Source organism: Lutra lutra, chromosome 3 (genome assembly GCF_902655055.1).
Source record: "Lutra lutra chromosome 3, mLutLut1.2, whole genome shotgun sequence".
In the NCBI taxonomy this organism is placed as follows: Eukaryota; Metazoa; Chordata; class Mammalia; order Carnivora; family Mustelidae; genus Lutra; species Lutra lutra.
Genome location: NC_062280.1, coordinates 118,190,228 through 118,215,624, shown reverse-complemented (window position 1 = coordinate 118,215,624; position 25,397 = coordinate 118,190,228). Strand labels below are relative to the sequence as shown.

The 25,397-nt window shown below is 39.4% G+C and overlaps 1 protein-coding gene across 2 annotated transcripts in view; it reads right to left on the bottom strand.

The window, feature by feature from the left end:
* ZMYM2 (zinc finger MYM-type containing 2) overlaps positions 1–17,011 on the bottom strand; it is a 119,455-nt gene extending 102,444 nt beyond the window's left edge. For both annotated transcript variants that reach the window (XM_047722853.1, XM_047722854.1), the window contains exons 1-2: positions 16,866–17,011; positions 15,661–15,726 (exon numbers count right to left, since the gene is read on the bottom strand). The gene's annotated coding sequence lies outside the window, so the exon portion shown is untranslated. The remainder of the gene's footprint in view (positions 1–15,660; positions 15,727–16,865) is intronic.
* Between the last annotated feature and the right edge of the window lie 8,386 nt (positions 17,012–25,397).

Below are 25,397 nucleotides of genomic sequence, written 5' to 3'. Positions count from 1 at the left end.
TGCTCCTTCTCTCTCTGTCAAGTAAATAAATAAAATCTTTAAAAGAATTTTTTCTAAGAAAATGACAACAGTGGTTTGCCTATATGGAAGGGCACACTGTATAGACGGGTCAGGGACAGAGGAACATCTTCCTTCTCAATGTTTATCTCTTTTACCTTTTAAATTTGGTATCCTATCTATACACACGTGGATCTGATTAGGGTTTCATTGAATTAAGAGATTTGGAAACAAAAATATTAACATTTTGACATTACTGAATCCTTCCCATTCAGACATACACACACCTTTTCATTCTACTTATTATATCCTGTATTATTTTATAACTTCCCTCATAAAAGCCTTGCATATTCATTATAATTATTCCTATCTCTTGCAATAGTGAAAAGTATTTTTCCCATTACACTATAAAATATTCATATGGCACAGAAATACAGTAAGGTGTAAAAAAACAAAAAATGAAAAAATATACTATATGTACTATATATACATATATATCTGTAACAAATAAAGAATTGATATCCATACTTTAGAAAGATCACAAACTGACAAAAATTGGGGGCACCTGAGTGGCTCAGTCAGTTAAGCATTCAGCTCAGGTCATGATCTCAGGGTTGTGAGATGGAACCTTGAGTCGGGCTCTGTGCTCAGTGAGGGAAACTGCTTGGGATTCTTTCCCTCTTCCTCTCCCACCCCCTCTGCCACCCCACCCCACATGAGCTCTCTGTCTAAAATAAATACATTCTTAAAAAATATAAATAAGGAGCCAAAAATGTAATTACTTTATAATATGCAGTGTTCACACGAATGTGGAGAAACTAGTGGAAATGCAGTGAATATAGTAGGCCAGTGGAACATAATTTGACAGTTACTAGAACATACATATATTCTGACTCAGCAATTCCTATTCTTACACCTACTCTCAGAATTTCCCCCTAGGAAAAACAAGCATGAACCCAGAGAAAACTACCACACATATATTCTGTGTAGCACTATAATAAAACATTGCAAAAAGACTAAATGTTCAACAGAATGTCTAAACTACATTAAATCTATCACATGAAATATCACACAACAGTTAAAAAAAAAAGACATAACTCTTTATGTACTAACTCAAAAGACACCTAAGGCATACCACTAAGTGAAAAAAGCAAGCTGGAGAATGGTCTAGTATACATGATTTTAAAAATGCACACATGATATTACTATATAATTCTCATGAATACATATTAGTTTGTACACAGAAAAGAATTTGAAGTAATCAACATTAAATTGATAATACTACTACTAAGCACTGGGGAAGTAAGGAAAGGGGCCAGGAGACCAATGACTGATGACTTAACAGATAGATAATGGCCTCATGATGCTTAGAATCTCACTACAAAAGTTTCTTTTTAACACATCGTCATCAGTTATCTAAAATAATGCTATGCTGGCTTTAGAAACTGATAAAAATCGTTCATTAATATACTAAAAATCCACTCAAGGGTTATGAGAGAGTCTAAACAAAAATCCCTTAAACAAAAATCTAGTAAGTCAATCGATTAACTCATTCAGGTTATCTCTAGGGCACAGAATTCCTAGCTGTATGGAATAATTTATTTCCCATAGGACCACAATTTAACTGGATGGTAAGTAATTTCAACTTTCATTATGGATCTCATCCATTCCCTTGATTTTAAATATTTTTTTAAAGATTTTATTTATTTATTTGACAGAGATCACAAGTAGGCAGAGAGGCAGGCAGAGAAGAGGAAGCAGGCCCCCTTCTGAGCAGAGAGCCCAACATGGTACTCGATCCCAAGAACCTGGGATCACCACCCGAGCTGAAGGCAGAGGCTTTAACCCACTGAGCCACCCAGGTGCCCTTGAGTTTAAATATTACCAATACCCTAATCTCCTTAATTTATCTCAATCAAGATGTTTCAAAGTCCTGGGCGCCTGGGTGGCTCAGTGGGTTAAGCCGCTGCCTTCGGCTCAGGTCATGATCTCAGGGTCCTGGGATCGAGTCCCACATCGGGTTCTCTGCTCAGCAGAGATCCTGCTTCCCTCTCTCTCTCTGCCTGCCTCTCCATCTACTTGTGATCTCTCTCTATCAAATAAATAAATAAAATCTTTAAAAAAAAAAAAAAAAGATGTTTCAAAGTCCTAAACTGCCTACTTCCTATATCTAGTACTTTTAACTTGCTCTTTCACTCATATCCGCACATTCCCCAGTCTGCCATTTAGTAAAGTTATGTCTTGCTACTCATACCAGAAACCTGTGGGTCATTTTTTTTTTAAAGATTTTATTTATTTATTTGACAGAGAGAAATCACAAGTAAGCAGAGAGGCAGGCAGAGAGAGAGGAGGAAGCAGGCTCCCCGCTGAGCAGAAAGCCCGACGTGGGGCTCGAACCCAGGACCAGGGATCATGACCTGAGCCAAAGGCAGCGGCTTAACCCACTGAGCCACCCAGGCGCCCCCTGTGGGTCATTTTTAATTTCTTCTTTCTTTACTTACAACTATATCATCCCCAAGTCCTATCCTACTTCCAAAATAAATACTGAAACTGTCCACTTTGATCCACCTCTTCTAATATTCCTCTAGTCCTAAAAATTCACCATCATTTTTCTGCAGGACTGACATTACCTACCACATTCCCCAGAACACACTTTTTACATGGCTTTCCAGTGTCTTAGGAAAAAAACTTAAGATTTTCCCCCCCCTCACCTGTAAGGTTCCTGCCAGATTTGATCCCTGCCTACATGTTAAGCTTAATTTCAGCACTATTCTTCCTTGCCTTGCTCATTAGGCTTCTGCTAAACTAAGCCTTCTTTTAGTTCGTGGAGGGTCCAAGACCCTCCTTGTCCCAAGGTGTCCTGTGCACACAATCTTCCTCTGTCTGAAACAATCTCTTCAAACTTCTTTTCAGTCTCAGTATAAACTTCACTCCCTCATCTTCTAAGGCAAAGGAAACAAAATCAAAAATAAACTATTGAGGGGCACCCGGTTGACTCAGTTGGTAGAACATACAACTCTTGATGTTGGGGTCCTGAGTTCAAGCCCCACAATGGGTTTAGAACTTATTTAAAAAAAAAAAAATTAGGGCACCTGGGTGGTTCAGTGGGTTAAAGCCTCTGCCTTCAGCTCAGGTCATGATCCTGGGATCATGGTCCTGGAATCCCATGGTCCTGGGATCAAGCCCCACATCGGCCTCTCTGCTCAGCAGGGAGCCTGCTTCCCCCTCTCTCTCTGCCTGCCTCTCTACCTACTTGTGATCTGTCAAATAAATAAATAAAATTTTTAAAAAAAGATTTAAAAAAAAATAAATTGAATGCAGGGATTACATCAAAATAGAAAGTTTCTGCACAGCAAAGGAAAAAACCAACAACACTAAAAGGCAACCTTTGGAATGGCAGATGATATTTGCAAATAACATATCTGATTAAGAGTTAGTATCCAAAATATATAAAGAACTTATAAAACTCAACACCCAAGAAAGCAAATAAACCAATTAAAAAATGGGCAGAAAACATGAACAGACATTTAAAGACAAACACATGGCCAAAAGACCCACGTAAAGATGCTCAACATCACTTATCATCAGGGAAATGCAAATCAAAACTATAATATCACTTTACACCTGACAGAATGGCTATCAATAACACAAGAAACAACAGGTATTAGTGAGGATGTGGAAAAAGGGAACCTCCTTGCGGTGTTGGTGGGAATGCAAGTGGTGCAGCCACTCTGGAAAACAGTATGGAGTTTCCTCAAAAAGTAAAAAATGGAACGACCCTGGGGCTCCTGGTTGGCTCAGTATGTTAAGCATCTGACTTGATTTAGGCTCAGATCATGATCTCAAGGATGTGGGATCACGCCCCATGTCAAGCTCCTCGCTCAGCACAGTCTTCCTATAGATTACCTCCCTCTCCCTTCGCTCCTCCCCACAGTCATGCACGCCCTCTCTCTAATGTAACACCTTTATTTTTTTTTTAAAGATTTTATTTATTTGACAGAGAGAGTGAGAGCGCACAAGTAGGGGGAGCGGCAGAGGGAGGGGGAAAAGCAGACTCCCTGCTAAGTGAGGAACCTGGCCCAATGTGAAGCTCGATTCCATGACCCTGAGATCATGACCTGGGCCAAATGCAGCCTCTTAACTGAGCCACCCAGGTTTATAACACCTTTAAAGAAAAAAAAAAAAAATGGAACTACTCTATGATCCAGCAATCACACTACTAGGTATTTACTCAAAGAATACAAAATACTAATTCAAAAGCACCCCGATGTTTATAGCAACACTATCTATAATAGCCAAATTATGAAAACAGCCCAAGTGTCCACAGACTGACAAATGGAGAAAGACATGGTGTTTATGTATGTATGTGTGTGTTACACACACACACAGTATTACTCAGCCATAAAAAAGAATGAAATCTGGGGCGCCTGGGTGGCTCAGTGGGTTAAGCCTGCCTTCGGCTCAGGTCATGATCCCAGGGGCCTGGGATCGAGTCCCGCATCGGGCTCTCTGCTCAGCGGGGAGCCTGCTTCTCCTCACCTCTTTCTGTCTGTGTCTCTGCCTACTTGTGATCTCTCTCTCTGTCAAATAAATAAATAAAATCTTAAAAAAAAAAAAAAAAGAATGAAATCTTGCCATGTGCAATGACATGGATGGAGCTAGAAGAGTGTTATGCTAAATGTAATAAGTCAGTCAAAGAATGACAAATAACATATGATTTCACTCATATGTGGAATTTAAGAAACAAAACCAACCAACAAAGGCAAAAAATAAAGAAAGAGGCAAACCAAAAAAGAGACTCTTAACTAGAGAGAACAAACTGATAGTTACCAGAAGGGAGGTGGATGGGTTAAATAGATAATGGGGGGTTGGGAGGGCCTGGGTGCTTCAGTCAGTTAAGTGTCTGCTTCAATTCAGGTCATGATCCCAGACTCCTGGGATCAAGCCCCACATCCCACTCTCCCACTCCCCCTGCTTGTACTCTTGTCAAATAAAAAATAAAATCTTTTAAAAAGTAAAACAGGTAATGGGGATTAAGGAGTGTACTTGTTGTGATGAGCACCAGGTGATATAAAGTGTTCAATCACTGTATTATAGACCTGAAACTAATATTGCACTGTATGTTAACTGGAATTTACATATAAACTTTAAAAAATGAAAACAAATGTCACTCTCTCAAGAGCCTTCCCTATCAAACACTTCATTAACCATATCTGGTCTAAGTTAAGTTCTCCCTTATTATACTCATGTCATCACACACATTTCCTCAGCTCAAGTTATCCAGTCTGTAATTTTGTTTACTTGTAATCTGTATTCCCCATTAGACTGTGTGTTCCATGAGGGAAAAGACCTACGTCTATCACTGTATCCTCTGTACTTAACATAATGCCTGAATAATTACTGAATGAATATTTTCCTCTAATAAAAGGAGGTAACAAATAACCTCTGTGAATTCTTCTTTGGTTTTTTTACTGCTATCCCCCAACACTTCCCCACAACTGAATTCTACCTCTATCTCTCCCTCCGTTCCTGTGATCCACAGAACAATCATTTCACCCTTGAGCTTCAGTTTACCCATTATAAAACAGTAAATTAAAATGTTCTCAAAAGATGAAACAATAAAAATCTCTGCCCTGTGTCTTTCATCATGACTTTTTATTACCTCCAATTTCAATCTACATAATTAGTAACACGGCTTAATCTTAGACCCTATTAAAAGTTATCATGCCCTATCCCTTTTTAATCCTTAACCAAAACAGCTAAATAAACCCACACTTCCTTCTCCAAACGTAGTTTAAAATCTACAGTAACACAAGTAAACTTCAACCATGTATGTTAATTTGGAAACATTCATTTATTCTTAAAACACTTGCTATTTCAAATCTATGATCTAGCAAATGACTTTTTTTTTTTAAGATTTTATTTATTTATTTGACAGACAGAGATCACAAGTAGGCAGAGAAGCAGGGAGAGAGAGAGGAAGAAGCAGGCTTCCTGCTAAGCACAGAGCCTGATGTGGGGCTCCTGGGATCATGACCTGAGCCAAAGGCAGGGGCTTTAACCCACTGAGCCAAGCAGGCGCCCCCAAATGACTGTCTTTGATACGAAATTTTCCCAGTGTTTTTAACATGACAGAATGAAGGGCTTTACAAAGAATACACTTTGCTTACATGAATTCAAAAGTCCCATGATTAAGAGCCATCCAACCTAATGAAACAGTAAAACCTGCATCAATAAGCAAATGAGATCACAGATTCAAAAAGGCTTCAGGTACTAAGAATCTATTTATCCAATACAAATTTTTACTGAAGAAAAATCTATTCCCTTTGTTGCTGAAGACTCAAAACTCATGACAATTTTTTTTTCCTGACAAGATTTTTCATTTATTCATTTGAGACAGAGCACAAATGCACAAATTATGAAAAGAGGTTCAGAGGGAGAGGAAAAAGCAGACTCCCTGTCCCTGATCAGCAGGGAGTCCAGTCAGGGCTGGAGCCCAACACAGGCCTCAATCCCAGGTCCCCAATCTAGTGCAGATTATGACCTGCACCAAAGGCAGAGGCTTAACCAACTGAGCCAGTCAGGCACCCCAAAACTCATGACAATTTTTACCAGCATCCTCTCCCAGAGATATGTTCTTCAGATGTTCATTGGTCTTAAAATGAAATGAATACAGAGAGAAGATAGGAGTATACCAAAGAAAACCTGCGTTTTCTCCCCTTTGGTGGACAAATTACAGAATATAAATAAATCCTACTCATCATATACAATTCAATCTCGGGGTTTTTTTTAAATATCTAGTAAATATGTACAACTCTGAAGTAAAGGCACGCAGTCTTATTTTAGTTTAACCCTTTTATTCAACCCCTTCATGACTAGAGTTCTCCTTTTTTGTCTCTGAATCTTATCACATATATAGTAAAATAACAGTAACAGCTACTATTTATAAAAGACACATTTGGTAGCATGATCGCAATTACCATAAAATTTACCTTATAATAGATACCTTAAATATTTTATTATCACTACTACCCCAATTTGCAGATGCGTAAACTATTCTGTGTAAGCAGGTAGCTTTCCTATGTTCCGTCACTGTTAGGTGCAAAACCAGAGTCTGTGCCCTAAGTCCACACATTATACCACACTATCCCTCAATCACACAGAACTGAGACTTAAGAACTATTCTAATACAACAACCAATAGAATTCAAACGTTAATCAACTGAAGATTTTTGCAAAATAAGGATAAGGAAAGAATTACAAGAATGTCAGACTTGTGTAGAAAATGTCAGTTAATGATAATATGCGTGCAAAATATTAGTATGATGAGCAGGGAAAAAATGTAAGAATACACATTTAAAAATGTAAACATCTCAAATAAAATGGGATTGGGGGGAGCTTCCATTTTCTACATCACATTCCCTTAGTACTTTAAGATTTTAAGGGCATGGGCGCCTAGGTGGCTCAGTGTGTTAAGCTGCTGCCTTCAGCTCAGGTCATGATCTCAGGGTCCTGGGATCGAGTCCCGCATCGGGCTCTCTGCTCAGCAAGGAGCCTGCTTCCCTCTCTCTCTCTCTCTCTCTCTGCTTGCCTCTCCATCTACTTGTGATCTCTCTCTGTCAAATAAATAAATAAAATCTTAAAAAAAAAAAAGACTTTAAGGGCATGTTTTATTTTTATAACCAAAATATTAAGAACTACCCTGACATGCATGTAACTACTAACGTCTGTATATTACCTGTTATGCTTCATTGTTTATACTCATTCATTTACATGATTGTAAAATGAACACTGAGAACCTATTAAAAATCACATGTAACACATTTCCTAATTGATTTATTCTTTTTAAGGGTTTTAAGCTTAGTTCCTATTTTGTTTCACAAGCCAACAAGAATCTCTCAAATTTTTACAAAGTGAGTAATGTGATCAGACAGGGCTTTATGAAAAATTAATCTGGCTGTAGACTGGAATAAGGAATAGGATGAAAATTCCCTTGTAAACATAACTCCCTATTATTGAACACAATGGACTACAGTCAATGTACGAAACAAAACTAGAGAGAGCTGAGGGCCTTAGGACGTAAAAACACTTAAAGGTCTCAACATTTGAGTCAAATGAGGGGAAGTAAAGGAGATAGTCAGAAGTATAAGACCACATTAAGTGCACAGTCCCAGAAATCAAGAGTTTCAAGGAATATTAAATTTCAAATGCTAGAGAATTAAGATGAGAAAGAAGCACTTTAGGATTTGACAAATCACTAGCAACCTCAAAAATACAGATTTGGCACAGTGTTGTGAGCACAAATCAGCAAAATTTCTTCTGAAAAAGAAGGGGAAAACAAAGAAGTTAGGAGGAGTGGAAAGATTCTGCCGAGATTCTGAAGTATCCGATAGAGCACTTTGGCATACTTACAGACTAACAAAGAAGCAGGCAGAGAGAAATCGGTGAAGGAAAAAATTCCTTCCCTCTACAATCTGATGAGCATTCAGATGGGTCTATTTTACCAGGGGTGGCAAAAAAATTTCATGGTGTTCGGTCGACTCAGTCAGATTAAGAATCTTAGCAGCTATTAACTGATCACCCATTGACCAGTCACATACTCTGTATGACTCTTAATTTTTATATCATAGCAATCACAGAAAAGCAGGCATTATTATACTCATTTGTCAGATGAGTAAACCAAGGCTCAAAGATTAAATAACTTACTACAGATCACAAATTGGTAAATAAATGGTAAAGCAAAACTGGTTTTAACAATTTTATAGGGGCATAATTTTCATACAATTTACTTATTTTAGGGTTGCCTAATTGCAAGCATCTCTTGATTTCGCTCTGGTCATTATCTCAGGGTCCTGAGAGCAAGCCCTGCAACAGGGAGTCTGCTTGGGATTCTCTCTCTCCCTTTCCCTCTGCCCCTCCCTCCACTAGTTGGTTTCTGTACCTCTCTCTCTCTCTAAAATAAATTTAAAAATCTTTATATTTATTCATTTTAAATGAAAAGCTTGACAATTCTTTGTAAATTTATACACTTATGCAGTTATCACCACTATCTAGTTTAAGAAAACTTTTATCATCCCAAAACTTCCCTCAAAAGCAAGGGCAGATTTGAACCCTGATCTCTTTGGCTCTAAATTCATGTCACACCACAAAGGCCCTGGCAACATCAAGTAACAAAAATGATTTTTTTAGGCAGAAAAAACTCAAATTAACTCCCATTAGCTCCCCATCCATGTGAGGGACCAACATACCATTAGAACCATACCCTCATTCCATGATCTCAGCAAATTCAAAAGTTTATAAAATTTGAATATGCCTCATACAAGTAGAGCAAAAAAAAGCACAGATACTGTGTGCCATTTTTTTTTAATGTAAAAGCAATTAGAAATGGGAAAAACAAATGAAAAATAAAGTCCAGGAGGAAGGTAGGATGAAATCAGCTGAGCAAGGACATAGGATGGAAAAATGTAATCTGTGGATGAAGAAAAGAAAGTAATAGAAATCAGGAGTTTGGGTCATGGAAGACAAAGACTTGAACAGAAGCTTTTCTTTGATATGCAACATAAAACTGTTCAGATACAGAACGAAATGACTTACTAAGCAGAAATTAAACCTTAAGAAATAGAGCTATACAATATTAAGCAAGTCAAACAAAAATAAAAACACACACACACACACACAAAAATAGAAACACAAAGTGAAAAACATTCATAGTAATTAAAGTTGCAAAGTTAAGGGGTTGCCTGGGTGGCTCAGCCAGTCAACTATCTGCTGTTGGCTCAGGTCATAATCCCAGGGTCCTGGGACCAAGCCGCAAGTCTGGCTCCCTGCTCAGCAACTACTAACAGAACATAATTTTTATGATTACTTGACATTAGTAAACATTATAATACATAAATTATTGAATGATTTCTGCAGTGCCCTGATTACCCTGAACTATTCTCAGTCTGGTCCAGCAGGCTCAATAGTGCAAAAAATACTACACTTTCTAGTCAAAAGACATGCCTTTTAGAAATTATTATAAAACTGTTCCAGTATTACAAAAAAAAGTCCTTTAAGTTATGAAACCATAATTTCAGAAATAGAACTCTTAGAATAATAAACTCTTAGAATACTCAAACTCTTGAGAATACTCAAACTCTTAGAATAATAAATCAGATAATATATCTATCTAGGTGGGTACAGCAAAAGTGTTGACATTGACATAAAGTAAAAAAACTAAAGAATTTGTCTCGTTGTATGTCACATTTTGTGAACTTTCTTCTGTCTGAAACCTGTAACTAAGCACCACAATCTTAAATTTTTTTTTTTTTTTTTTAATATGACAGAGAGAGAGATCACAAGTAGGCAGAGAGGCAGGCAGAGAGAGAGGGGAAAGCAGGCTCCAGGCTGAGCAGAGTGGGGCTCGATCCCAGGACCCTGAGATCATGACCAGAGCCGAAGGCAGTGGCTTAACCCACTGAGCCACCCAGGCGCCCCAAGCACCACAATCTTACTTAAAATTGCCATTTAAGTATTTTTTTTAACCAACCTAAATGTACAGTTAGAAAGAAATATTTACTCTAAGAATTGTAACATCTTTCCCAATTTTTTAATGAGGTTACAACAATTAATTCTACTAGTAAATTACAATTACTCTTAAATTACAATTTAATATTAATTTTAAATGAGAACCATATTAAAATATTTAATAATTTAAGAATAAAATGTTTTAAAACTTTTTTAATGAAGCTATAGTTGGCATATAACATTGTATTAGTTTAGGTGTATTTTTTTCTAACCTTTAAATCTGAAATTCACGTTAACAAATTCAACCTTCAAATTTACTAGGAACACCAGGGGAAAAAAATCTAGTACACTCTGGAAAAGTAGGAGAAACCTGATCCTCGGCAGTCTATTGAGATTAAAAAGCATGGTTAAAACGGTAATGTAATTCTTCAAATATAAACAAAAACTAGACAACATGTAATAATGAAATATTCAAATCTTTTTTCTTATTACCTACTTACCCTAATATCCAAAGTTTACTCTTAAATCATTTCTTGTAATAGTAAGTATAAATACTTACAAGACAGTAATCAAATCAATAAAAATAAAACCCCAAAAATCATATACTTCTTTCAATTTAAGGACCATGAATTTTTCTTAAATTTTGTTACTTCTAACTTTCAATGAACTGCTATTAAGTTAAAAATAACATAGGGGGCACCAATGGGTTAAGACTCTGCCTTTGGCTCAGGTCATGATCTCAGGGTCCTGGGACTGAGCCCTGCATTGGGCTCTCTGCTCAGCAGGGAGCCCACTTCCCCCACCCCACCCCCACCATCTGCCTCTCTGCCTACTTGTGATCTGTCAAATTAATAAATAAAATCTTAAAAAAAAAAATAGTACTAAGAACAAATTCCCAACAAGTCATGTGACCAAGTGATTTCATAAACCTCTCTAAAACATCTTTTTTAAACTCCACAACCGATTTTCCCATTGGTTTACAAAAATTATTCTGCAGTTCCAAAGTGTTATGTAACACTTGATGCAAAAAATTAATAGATTTTAAAATACACAATAAAACAACAGATATGCTCACACAATCCAAATTTTAACACATTTAAGATAACCAATTTATCTTGTTACCAACTTTGTGTCTGGTGCTGGCCCTTATAATTTCCTTACCATTTCTATTTTAATAATAGAAACCTAAGATTCCAAACTGACTTGTTTAAAAAACAGGTTGCAGATTTAAAAAAATTTGCAACTCCAACTATGTAGAACAGAATTTTCTTGCTGGTATATAACCAAAATAAAAAATAAAATACAACTGTTACCCAGAATCCCAAAGTTAAAAATTATGGATTTATGCAACAGCAGTTTTTCTGACAACCTTATAGGTCTTACATATTAGAGTTGTGCATAAGAACTTTCAGATTTGAATAGTTCAAAGTCCTGTTAAAGACTAAAATCCTAATTCCACGCTCTGACAGGAATAGAAGAAAATTAAACAAATGAAATTAAAAAATGGAAAATGCATGGAGTCAAAGTAACTTAAAATGCCCTACACAAACACTATTTGAGAATCCAGTGGGAGAAAACATTTGCATTTGGGCTCATCTAAAAATATACACAAAAACTGAATATCTCAAAGTCTTCTTAAAATAAATGTTATTCAATGCAATAACATATATGTTAATAGTTCATGGGGCAGAGACAGATATTAATGTCTAGAAGAAAAAAATATAAAATTTCTAATTATACCACACCTTTCCACAACATAGAGCGCCCAATATTTCATACATACTCTTTCCATCACAATACTACTACAGCATCTGATTTTAAGACTCGCTTCATCTCAAATGCACTGTTTATGCACTTTTGTACCTCAAAGGCAAAATAGAATAATCTTTAAGAAAAGAACACTCTGCACTCAGAGTGGAACCTGCTTAAGATACTCTCTCTCCCTTCCCCCCTTAAGAAAAAACGAAACAAAACAAAAAAAAAACACTGTTGTAAAAAGACAATACGTCAAGCTCTATATCCATGCAAAATTCTGAAACATTCAAATGGCAGCTTCAGTGTGGTATCTGAGTGATTCAGGGTTGTCTCACCACATGAGGTACAAAAAAATCTGCCCCATGAGATTATATAACATTGAAAAGTAGAAATCATCCTGTATCTTTTAAGATACAGTTTTTAAGTGTAAAAACTGTGTTTAAGAAGAGGACAGGTGGGGGTTGCGCCTGGGTGGCTCAGTCTGCTAAGCATAGACTCTTGAGTTTTGGCTCAGGGCATGATCTCAGGGACATAAGATCAAGTCCCAAGTGGGGTTCTGCACTTAGCTCAGAGTCCGCTTGAGATTCTCTCCCTCTCCCTCTGCCTCAACCCCCACTTGTGCACACATGCACTCTAAAGCATTAAAATAATTTTTTTTAAATCTTTAAAAATGACAGGCGTGGGGCGCCTGGGTGGCTCAGTTGTTAAGCGTCTGCCTTTGGCTGAGGTCGTGATCCCAGGGTCCTGGGATCCAGCCCATTGGGCACCTTACTTGGTGGGAAGCCTGCTTCTCCCTCTTCCACTACCCCTGCTTGTGTTCCCTCTCTCACTTGTGTCTCTGTCAAGTAAATAAATAAAATCTTTAAAAATAATAATAAAATGTCAGGCAGGAGAAGGGGGGTACATACTATTAAGGATACACTAAATAAAGATGCCATAAATATAAAAGAGTACTTTTAACTGCTGAAACACTTCATATATACATATAAAAGCAACTAACTCACATTAAGTGCCCAATAATAAGTATAACAAAGAACTTATTTAGTCAAGGTCAATTAAATCATCAGGTTATCTTCATCTTACTGTATGGCATGTTAAAGCACCATTAGTTGGTCTTTTTAAACAAAAGAATTTTAAATTCTGAGCTAAATCATTAAGCATAACAAGGACCACATTTCAGTATTATCAGAAAGAACCATGGCTTTCATAATTATATTTGTGTTGACATTACATATCGTCCTACATATAGTCCTGACATTACATACAGTTATACATTTTGTCCTCATCTCCAAATGTCTATTAAATATAACCAATTACCAACCTTTCCCCTATCAACATCTCAATTAAGAACCAAGAAAAAAATCTGAGAAAGTTAAATTTTTGTGAAAATACGTGGTAATAAGCATTGCCCATCTATGTGGAAGATCTGATCCTTGATCCATTACATCAATGACTTAATCCCTGAAGAGCCTTAAATTCATCAGGCAATATATTCATTCAAGTTGCAGTATTTAAGAGAGATTCTGTACACAGATTTACTGAAAAGAATATATTACTTCTGATACAAATAGACGGTTTTTTAAAGATTTTATTTATTTTTGTGAGTGAGCACGGGCATGCACACACACACCAGCAGTGGGAGGAGGGAGAAACAAGACTTCCTGCCCTATGTGGGACTCAATCCCAGGACCCTAGGTCATGACCTCAGCCGAAGGCAGATGCTTACCCAAGTGAGCCACCCCGTCACCCCTCAAATAGACAGTTTTTAAATAAGACATTAACTGCAGTTCTATAATTTTTTTTTAAAAGGCACTCAGTAAGATTCAAACATTTGCTATCTATCTACTTGTTCTCTAGGAGAAGATAAGCTGAAAGGATTCTAACCTTGGCTTTTTCACTGTTTCAATTTCCAAATGTATAAAGCCAGTACGTACTTTAAAACAGAACAGCTTAGTTGCTGAACTTAAGGCACCTTAATCAAACCGCTTGTCTGATACTACTATTACTACCTGGTACCTCCCTATGCCTTTATTTTCCCCTCTACAAATTAGAAATAAAAACAGTACATGTATCACTGGTCTCTCACAATATCACACTACCACAGAGTACTTTTTTGTGAGGATTATATTACTTAATTCATTTAAAAGTTGGTCTGGATATGTGTTGATAATTATAAAATGTAAATGACAGAAATACAAAGGTTCAGCATGTTGTCCTCACTCATTAAATTTAACTTTCCATAATAAACTTTTTTTTTTAAACTTAGAATTGTACTGGCATACAATGAGGGCTCAACATGTGCCACTTTTATTAGTCTGAAGGCTACTTGCTAAAACTAAAGGAAATAATACATGAAAGTGCCTTGTATTGTGCCTAAAATGTTGTGTATTAAAATATAAATTGCCATCCTCACATCATCTTTCAGGTCAGTATTCAGCAAAATATTCATCACCTATTAATTATCTTCTGATCCATTTGGGACTTAATATTTAAGCATAAGCTACTATATTTATGACTCACCTCTGACAAAGCGCTACAAGTTACAATATCAACTGTCAATGAGATACAGTGTGTCCAGAGCTCAGGAAATACAGAGTCCAGAGTGGAGCTTCACTGATATTTTGTACCTAATCTCAACTGACAGAAATTTTGACTGGTTTTGTTTATTTTATTGTCTAGCATATTAGAAGACTGCTCCTCAAAACCAACAAATTATAAACATTAAACAATAACTCGGGTGACACATTCAAGAATGACTCAAGTGAAGACTAATCAACACAGAAGATGGACGACCAAGAGATAATCTGGAGCAGTGGAGTGGTGTAATCTGCATAGTAGCTAGTTACCTAGTTGGATAAACTAAAGTACTAGAAGAGTTGATTTCATGCCCTTTCCTAAACAAAGTCATGAAAGAGATCTACCAACTATGAACCCTAAGAGTCTTTTAAATCAGACACAAACGGAAAGTCAAATGACTGTATTTTTCCAATACCTACAATCAATTATCCATTGTAAAGGAAGAAAAAGTGTTAAAGATGGTTGCATGCATAGCATTTAAAACGAAGTAACTTCAATTCCCACTTTGGAACTCTAGAGGGCACCAGAAATATGCCCTCCTTTGCACCACCCCTCCTCCCGGGTAACGTGAGCAGCTGCAGGAGCCCGTCGTCTGGTTGCTGAGGTTGGTATTGCAGCAGCAGGAGAGATTCTGTCTGCAGCGGTGGAAACAGCAGCGCCCACTCCCAGCTGCCTCACCAGCCATTACCCAGGCTTCACCCCGGGGGCAGCTGCCACCAAGGGAAAGCTCCTCCCCCTCAAAACAACGGGGACAGACAAGTCCCATGGCTGAACCCCTACAACCTGACAACGTCCTCTAAGAACAAATTAGGGGCGAAGAACTCACAATGGGGGTGTTTTCCTCACTTTCTGCCAAAGATGCACCAACTGGGGTTGAAGGCGATTCCTGGTCCTGGGGTAAGAGGAAAAATGAAAAATGGATCAAGAACATCCAACCATGTGGGAAAACCGAGCCCTTTCCACCAGGAGGAAGACGATAAGGGACTAAGAGGTCAAGGAGGTTTGGCCCTTCTATTATTACTCCCCAGCCCTCAACCAGCAATCCCCTCCTACGTAAAGTAGAGTAAAACCACGCAAAATATATATCTGGGAACAAAACCCACGTGAAAAGCAAAATCTGGAGGGAGGAGGCTGGAGGGCACCAAGCCTGCTACTGGGAAGGGGCTGGCGGGGGAGGGGGGGGAAGGGCAAACGTTGCCTCGACGCCAGCAAGGGAATTGTATTCCCTCCTTAATTTGCCCACCCAGCGTCATCCCGTCACTCTCCGCACCAATTCGGAGGTAAGGGGCGGCTCACGTCACCGTCGGGGTGCTATCTCCCATATTTGCCCCAAGCAGTTGCCCTGGGCCCGAGACTTGCCCGCCCCCCCCCCACCGCTTGCAGTCGGCGACCGGCAGCGCTGCCTCCCCGTCCGCCATTAGAGACCCAGCCAAACAATACGTGAGGAGCAAGAGCCGCGCAACGAAGCCCAGGGAAGAGAAGAGCGACGGAGGGGACCGGGTGGGGAAAGAGGCAGCACCCGCGCCCCGAAAAACTTGGGGACCTCAGGCTACCGCGGAGACGGTCGGAGCGCAGCCCCGAGAGCGGGAGAACGAACTGAAGCGCCCCTCCCCCCACCCTTCCACCACCACCCCCCCGCCGCAAGAAAGAAAGGAAAAATACCCCGCGACCTCCCACAGCCCCGACCCGGGCAGCCCCCGCCCCCCGAGAGACCCCCACCTCTGGCGTCCGCCTCACCCAGCCCTCCCGGCCTCGCCCTCACTCTCGCAGCCCTTCGGGCCGCACGCGAAGACGCCTGTGACATGAGCGGAGCCCGGAGCAGCCCCCGAGGCCCCGACGCGGTAGCGGCTACGGCGGCCGCGCCGCGGGGTATTAATCCCGGGTCGGTGGGAGGCTCCGGAGACTGCCCTCACCCATCTCCGCCTCCCCAGTCGCCTCCGCCTCCGCCTCCTCCTCCCGAGGCTGCGCCGCTCCCAGCCACCCCCACTATCGGCGGAACTGGACTGGAAAGACAGCGGGGATAAGCCTCACCCGGTTCTGTCTGCGGCTCCGCGGAACGAACCTCCCCTCCCCCGGCCCACCCCCCCTTCGGCAACACGCACAACTCCGCTCGGTCCAGTCCCGGGTTTAGCGCTGGTGAGTAGGAGGAGGCGGAGGAGGCGACGGCGCGTCCGAGCCCGGGAAGGCCCCGCCCTCCGCACCCTCATTGGCTGGCTGGAAGGGCTGTCCGGGGCACCTCGGGGACGTCCATTGGCTACATCTGCCTTCCTTCAGGCCCCCCCCCGAAGGGGTGGTCCGGAGGGCCGTCCATCAGGAACAGACCACACCCCCCGGAGTTGCCATTCCACTCCCCCCTCGGCCGGCGCTCGGCCCTCGGCCGCGTCCCCTCCCTTCCTTACCCCCGCCTCCCAGACCGCCCCCACCCCCAGGTCCGTCAGGGTCAGGCAGCCCGAGTTTCGCTGCCCGCTGCATGGCCTCCGGCTCGGTACTTGGGGGCCCAGGGTGCTCTCCAGGGCCCCGCACAGCCCTAGGGACGGAGGCCGTGGCCGCCTGCCCTAGCTCGGGCCTGGGAGCCCAGGACCCTGGAGCCGCTCCCAACGACCCTGCCCGAGGAGCGACGCGGCCTCGATGTCCCCAACGCCCTCCCTGTCCAATGCCTGAAGCCCCCCGTGAGGGGCGAGCCCGGCAAGGGGCTGGAGCGAGGCAAAGTGGGAGGTCGGGGCAGCGCGTGAAGTGAGTTCCCGAATGTGCTGAGGGGAGTGGGAACACTTCCACCCTCGCCTCACCCCCGTGGGGAATTGTCCCCCCACCTCCCGTCATGGCTGCAGGAGGAGACGACGTCCTCCATTTTGTCGGGACTGCTGTGGGAACTTGGGACCAATTCAAAATCAAACCCCGTGGGGCTGGGAAACTTGGCCCCGCGAAGCCCCAACTGGGCTCCGCCATTCGGCCGAGGGGATAGCCCTTGATTCCAGCGTCTGCGCCTGAGGGGCCTTTGGAGGACGGGTGCCACGGTGGAGAGACCCAGACGCCGCTCCCCGCCTCCATCAACCAAGATGGAGGAAGCTGCTGGCTCCCCTGGAGCTGGGCTCCCGCCTGTTGGAGGGGCTGGAGCCTCCCCTCGGTGTGTCCTTCGGCGCTGCCGTCGTCCTCCTCCGCAGCCTCTTTTCGTTGCCCTCCCCCAGTCTCTACCCAGCCTCTCCACTGCCTTCCACCACCTCCTGGTCCTCAACGGTTGATGGAGACTCCACTCCACAGTCGGCTCAATCGCTTCGCCCAACCAGGGCCCGCCCGATTGCGGGGAGCGAGCGAAGGTGCGGAGTGTTGCGGCGCGCCCCGGGACGGGCGTGCCGGGGAAAGCCACATCGACGGTGGGGCTTCTCTTTTGTTCATCGTCTACACCTACGTCTTTGGCGCACGTCATGGTGCTGTGCAATTTCCAAGATTCCATGTAAAGATGAAAGTGAGGCCTCTCTCGTCTCACCCTAGCGGTTGTTAGTGGCATTACACTTGATGGTGTTGGGGAAAGAAACGGATGGATAAATGAGACTTCTCAATTTCATGGTTATCTAACACCACTGCCTATTAATAAATAGACGTGTGAGGTTACAACATAAAGTTTTACACGATGATGAACATGAGGTTTTGTTTTTTTTTTAAAGATTTTATTTATTTATTTGACAGAGAGAGATCACAAGCAGATGGAGAGGCAGGCAGAGAAAGAGAGAGAGGGAAGCAGGCTCCCTGCTGAGCAGAGAGCCCGATGCGGGCCTCGATCCCAGGACCCTGAGATCATGACCTGAGCCGAAGGCAGCGGCTTAACCCACTGAGCCACCCAGGCGCCCGAACATGAGGTTTTTAATGAATTAATCAACTCAGTAAAAACTGATGTTGAACGGTTTTAGATGCTGCTTACACAATGTAATCCAGTAAAAGTTGAGATTCATTCATTCACTATGACTTAAAAAATCAAATAATCCTACCACCTAGAGCTAAATGCAATAAATATACTACTTTTTGTTTAAGTTGAAGAATATCCAACATGTATTTCAATGAGTTTTCTCAGAATGGTATTTTATTTTTCAGTAGATACTTTATTTCACAACAAAATTTTGTCAGTATTCTAATCCAATATCCTTGTAAGACTTTGTATTACACAGTACTGTTTTACAGTGACTTTTTTTTTTTTAGGATTTTATTTATTCATCTGAGAGAGAAAGCACAATCAGGTGGAGCCCAGAGGGAGAGGGAGAAGCAGACTCCCCGCTGAGCAGGGAGCCTGACTCAGGGTTCCATCCCAGGACTCTGAGATCATGACCTGAGCCAAAGTTAGTCACTTAACTGAATGAGCCATCCAGATGCCCCTTACATTGACGTTTTTGATGTCACTATCTTCACAACAGAAATCTCCTCTATTACCAAATGCAGGGCAACATTATAATAATTCTGTGAAAACTTGGACCATCCCTTTTTTCATCATATACCACAGCAGTAGGTACTGCACCTTGAATTTATAGTTGGAAGGCTTGAATAGAGATACTTCCCAATAAGCTCTGTTATAGACTTAAATGCTAAATCAGATTTCCACATGTTGTTCAGTTTGAGGAAGTTTTATGCTGCTATCGATTCCCTGGCATTATTGCCATTTTATAATCAATTAACAAGAATAATAATTACAGTAGAATACATTATTCACATTTTGTATCCCTTCTTTTAAGTCTTTGTCCTGGAAAATGTTCACTGGGTTCCCTGCCTAATACCAGGGAGAAATCTAGTTGAGAGGTAAGAATGGGTAAAAAACAAGCCATATTTTTGTCATAATTTAAATAAAAATTACACTTTATTTTATACAAAAGTACTTAAAAAAATAAGTATTTGGATGTTTATACCAGTATTATTCATAATTTCCATAAAGGTGTAAACAACCCAAATGTCCATTAATTGATGAATGTATAAACCAAAAGTGGTATATCTATATAATGAAATATTTTTATTATTCATCCATAACAAGGAATGAAGTTCTGGTCCATACCATAACATGGATGAAACTTGTAGGCATTATTCCAAGAGAAATAATCACAAAAGACCATTTTTTGATGACTGATTATGTGAATTGTCCAGGCTAAGCAAATGTATAGAGACAGAAAGTAGATTGTTGGTTGCCTTGGCCTTGGGAAGTGGGAAGAGAATGGAGAAATAAAAATGTCTAAAATTGGCTGTAGTGATGGTTGGACAACTCTGAATACAATCAAAACATTGAATCATTCACTTTAAGTGGGAGAACTGTATGGTACAGAATTATAACTCAATAAAGCTGTTATTAAAAATGTGTGTCTGTGTGTGTGTCTGTGAATAACCATAGTTATTCAGTACTAATCACAAAAGCATACGAAGCATTGCAGGAAGGCAACATAAACAGAGCAGAAGACATAAACATGAGCAGAAGACCTGCATTTCAAATACTTGTTTGGCCACTCAAAACCTTGAGCAAGTTACCTTCTCTCTGAGCCTCAGTATAGTCACTTATAAAGTAATGCAGCACTATTTTAAGGACCAAATGACTTATGTGCAAGTAATTTTAGAATGTTAGAATTTGTTGGGGCTCCTGGGTAGCTTAGTCATTAAGTGGCCGACTCTTGGTTTTGGCTCAGGTCATGATCTCAGGGTCATGGTTTCAGTGTGGTGAGATCAAGCGCCACCTTGGGCTCTACTTTCAGTGCAGAGTGGTGTCTGCTGAAGATTCTCTCCCTCTTCCTCTTTGTCTCTTTCTCACCTTCTCCCTTGTCCTCTGCCCCTCCCCTTCCACCCTTCCCTCCCTGCTCCTCCACCCCACCTTGTGCTCTCTCTCTAAAATAAATAAATCTTTTTTTAAAATGTTAGAAGTTGCTAGAACAGTATATCTTGAAAGTTCTTCTCACAAGAAAAACAAATGTGTAACTGTGTGGTCATGATATTAACTAGACTTATTATGATCATTTATCTCTTTCTGTACATATAAATAAAATTACACTACATATAGTATAATTTTATTTTTTATTTATATATTATATATGTATTATAGTATAATTTTATTTATATATAATTTTATTTTTATATATTATATAAAATATATTTTTATATATTATATAAAAATAAAATTATATAATATATAAAAATTAATTATATATTTAATATATATTTATATATTATTAAATAAATTATAAATTATTTAAAATAATAAAATTATAATGTATTATATATAAATAAAATTATACTATATAATATATAGTATATATTATATATAAATAAAATATATATAACATATTTATATATAAGTAAAATGTAAAATAAATATTTTTTATTTAAAAATTTTTATTTATAAATATAAAATTATAAATTTTATGTAAAAAATAAAATATAAAATATATATATATTATATATATAGTATGATTTTATTTATATATACAGAGAGAGATAAATTTTATATATATATATATATGGAAACCAAGAGCTCACCAGTAATTAAGGTGCAATATAATAGCTCTTTGGAGCACAGCTTAGGAGCTATAATGCCCAAGTTTGAATTCTGGCTTTTTCCACAACTAGCTGGGTGATTTTAGGGATGTTTTAACTTTCTAAGCCCTAGACATCTGCGTGGCTCAATCCGTTAAGCGTCAGCCTTATGACTGCAGGGTCCTAGGATGGAGTCCCAGATCGGGCTTCTGGCTCAGAAGGAAATCTACTTCTCCCTCTGCTCCTCCCTGCTGCTCATACTCTCTCTCTCAAATAAATAAATAAAATCTTAAAAAAAAAAAAAACTTTCTACACCTAAGTTTTAACATGCATAAAATGTAGGTAATAATTTCACTCTCACAGAGTTTCTGGGTGGGGGGATTCAATAGGCATACACATCCGAAACTTGCACCTCACACTTATAAGGACCCCAAAAATGTTAGCTGTTTTTTATTATTGATAACTGACTTAGTGGAATTTTCTTTAAATTCTTTATAATATTTTGTGAGGAAGAGAAACATAATGATCTCTCTATCATCAGTACTATGCTAGTGTATAATCCAAAAAAAACATGATCATAATAATCATTATCATCACTGCGAAGCTTGGAAGAAATGTACTTCAGATCAAAGTCTTTTATTTTTCTTGGAAAGGAGTTTAGTATAATCTCAGAGTACATCTCATGTTCCCACTATGGATAGTAGGATATTAGAAGTTCAGAAAGAAGAACTGTTTTGGGGCTGGGAATTGGAGAGCTAATGTAGACTAACATTTTAACTTTCATCATTGAAAAGGGGGAAAGAAAGCAGTAGTTTAATCATTGAAGCACTGAAGAAAATTTTCAGTGGGAAAAGGATCAAAAACTGAGAGAAGCTCAACATGGCTAATTGCTATATAAAATGTATGCCTGGGTAGAGTGCTTCTAATATAATTAAACAAAAATAATATTAAATAAAAATTGTTAGTTTTAGCATGTTTGACTTTTAATAATTTGCTTATACTGAATGATATTTGATATAGCAATCAAAAATCTTAATAATGTTGTTCTGCCATTGTGAGAAAAAGGTGAAGTCCTGATAAATTAAAATAAGTCAATTTATACAATTTTACTTAACAAATTGCTTGTGTAGTATTTACAGTGCCAGGAATTGTCTGTGTTCATTGTGAATAATAACATTATCTCTTAAAAACTCTATGAAGTAGTTAATATTACTGTCCCACTTTTACAGATGAGAAAACTGAAGTAAAAGAAGGTTACGGAGGCAGGGCACCTGGCTGGCTCTGTCCATAGAGTGTGCGACTCTTGATTTTGGGGTTGTGAGTTCAAGCCCTACATTGGGTGTAGAGCTTACTTTAAAAAAATAAATAAAATGAATAATAATTTTAAGAAAGGTTGAGGAAATTATTCAAGGTCACGTAGCTACAAAGTGATGGAGAGAGACTCACAGCCCTAGGATTCTTGGCTCCATAGTCCATACTCTTAACTACCTCATCATGCTGCCTCACCAGGATAGTCCACTCCTAATTCTTCTCTTAAATATGTCATCTTAGATAATTGAAAACACAGCACAAAATAATACATTCTGGAGCAGTGGCTTATAAAACTTTTTGACCATGACAATAAATGGGATATGTGTTATAAGTGGAGACTGAGTACAAGCCCACCTATATTCATTAATAGATAACTGAAGTTACATAGAAGAATTATTTCCTTTATAACCTCAGATGGATTCCAATATTTTCTAGTCTATTTAAATCTAGTCTATACTGTTTTCTTCCCTTTTTAAAAAAATAAACAGTGGTTTCAACCCTCCAAATTGATTTCATGGTTTACAAGCTGTGGTTTGAAAAACACTATTCTAAAGAAAGCAAATCATGGATAAAACCAAGTTCTAAAACAGATAAAACAGAAGTAAAAACACAAGATGATATCAGAAACTGAGTAATCTGGAATGAACTATAAGTTGAAAAACTCATTTTTAAAAATAGACATTTAAGCTGCCATTCTTCCTAAATATATGAGTTCCTTATTCCTTCCTAACAACATGCTTTACACTTCACAAAACTGTAATGCAGCCAATTAACAAATGTCTCTGGAAAAGCAATGTGATGATTTAGAAAAGAATGAAGAGTTGGAGTGGATACTGATTCCACCATTCCTTACCTTTGTGACCCTAGACCTTTTTGAGCATCAGTTTCTTCTTCAGTCAAATGAGGGAATTGTACATAATATGCCAGTGAAGGAAAATCCACTTTTCTTTCTTTATAGTCTTCTCATTCCCTGGAATCCCAACACCTCCAACGAATACTTTACTTGTCCAGCTCATTATGAACATTCTTGTCCTCTCATCTCAGTTCCCATGACTATTTTATTAAACAATAAAATATGTTCACCCCTATATTCTTAAAAAAAATTGCTCTTCACTCCCCCTTAGCTCATTCACACTGGAGTATGGGGACTCATTATGTTCCTCATTTTATCTCCCAATAAGCCTTGCCAACTCAAGTGTCTTCTAAACTTTATAGAGGTACTCACTGGAAAATAGAAGAAAATTTTAAAAGAAAATATTATAAATATTACATTAGATGATTATGGAGGTCCTTTCCAGCAACTCAATTCTACGCTCTTATAAAATTATAAGCTGAAAATAATAATTTAAAGCTTAATTTTTGCCCATTATGGATTCCTCATATTAACAACTATTATTTTTTAAAATATTTTATTAATTTATTTTACAGAGAGAGATCCCAAGTAGACAGAGAGGCAGGCAGAGAGAGAGAGAGAGAGGGAAGCAGGCTCCCCGCTGAGCAGAGAGCCCAATGCGGGGCTCCATCCCAGGACCCCGAGATCATGACCCAAGCTGGAGGCAGAGACTTTAACACACTGAGCCACCCAGGTGTCCCAGCAACTATTATTTTTTAAGTTTATGTACAAGGCAGTAATTCTGCAAGACGTTAAAACCTAAAATTAATTGGATTTAACGTACTTATTACATTTTGAATTTATTACCATTTTGAATTTAACGTATTTATATTTTTAATTTTTTTTCCTATTTCCATGGACAAGAAATACACTCAGTGGAAAAAAACAAACAAATAAACGTTTGAAAAACCTGAAAAATTCAAAGGAAAAAAATTCCAGTAATCCATACACCCAAGGATAGTTATTGTTTTTAAGATTTTATTTTTAAGTAATCTGTACACCCAAGATGGGGTTCCAACTCACAACCCCAACATCAAGAGTCACGCACTCTACTGACTGAGCCAGCCAGGCGGCCCAAACCTTCCTTTGCTGTTATTGTTTTTAGGATTTTATTTTTAAGTAACCTCTGCAACTAAGCTGGGGCTCAAACTCACAGCCCTGAGAAGGCTAACTATCATTAAAGTTTTATTCAACAAGCCTTAAATTTTTTAAAGATTTTATTTATTTATTTGACACACAGAGATCACAAGTAGGCAGGGGGGTGGGGGAAGCAGGTTCCCCGCCAAGCAGAGAGCCTGATGTGTGTATTGATCCCAGGACCCTGGGATCATGACCTGAGCTGAAGGCAGAGGCTTTAACCCACTGAGCGACCCAGGCACCCCAACATACCTTATTTTTTTTTTTAAGGTTTTATTTATTTGTCAGAGAGAGAGAGGGAGAGAGAGCACAGGCAGACAGAGTGGCAGGCAGAGGCAGAGAGACAAGCAGGCTCCCTGCTGAGCAAGGAGCCTGGGGTAGGACTCGATCCCAGGACGCTGGGATCATGACCTCAGGCGAAGGCAGCCGCTTAACCAACTGAGCCACCTAGGCGTCCCCATACCTTATTTTTTAAAGCAGCTTTAGATTCACAGCAAAATTGAGCAGAAAGTGCAAAGAATTCCCATAACCCTCCTGTCCCCACACATACATAGCCTCCACCACTCAAAACATTCCACACCAGAGTGGTACATTTGTTACACTGGATGAAACTACATTGCTGTATGGTACTCACTCAAAGTTCATAGATTACAGTGAGTTCACTCTTGGGTTGTACATTCTATATGTTTTGCTAAATGTATCATGACATGTATCTACCATTATAGTATCAT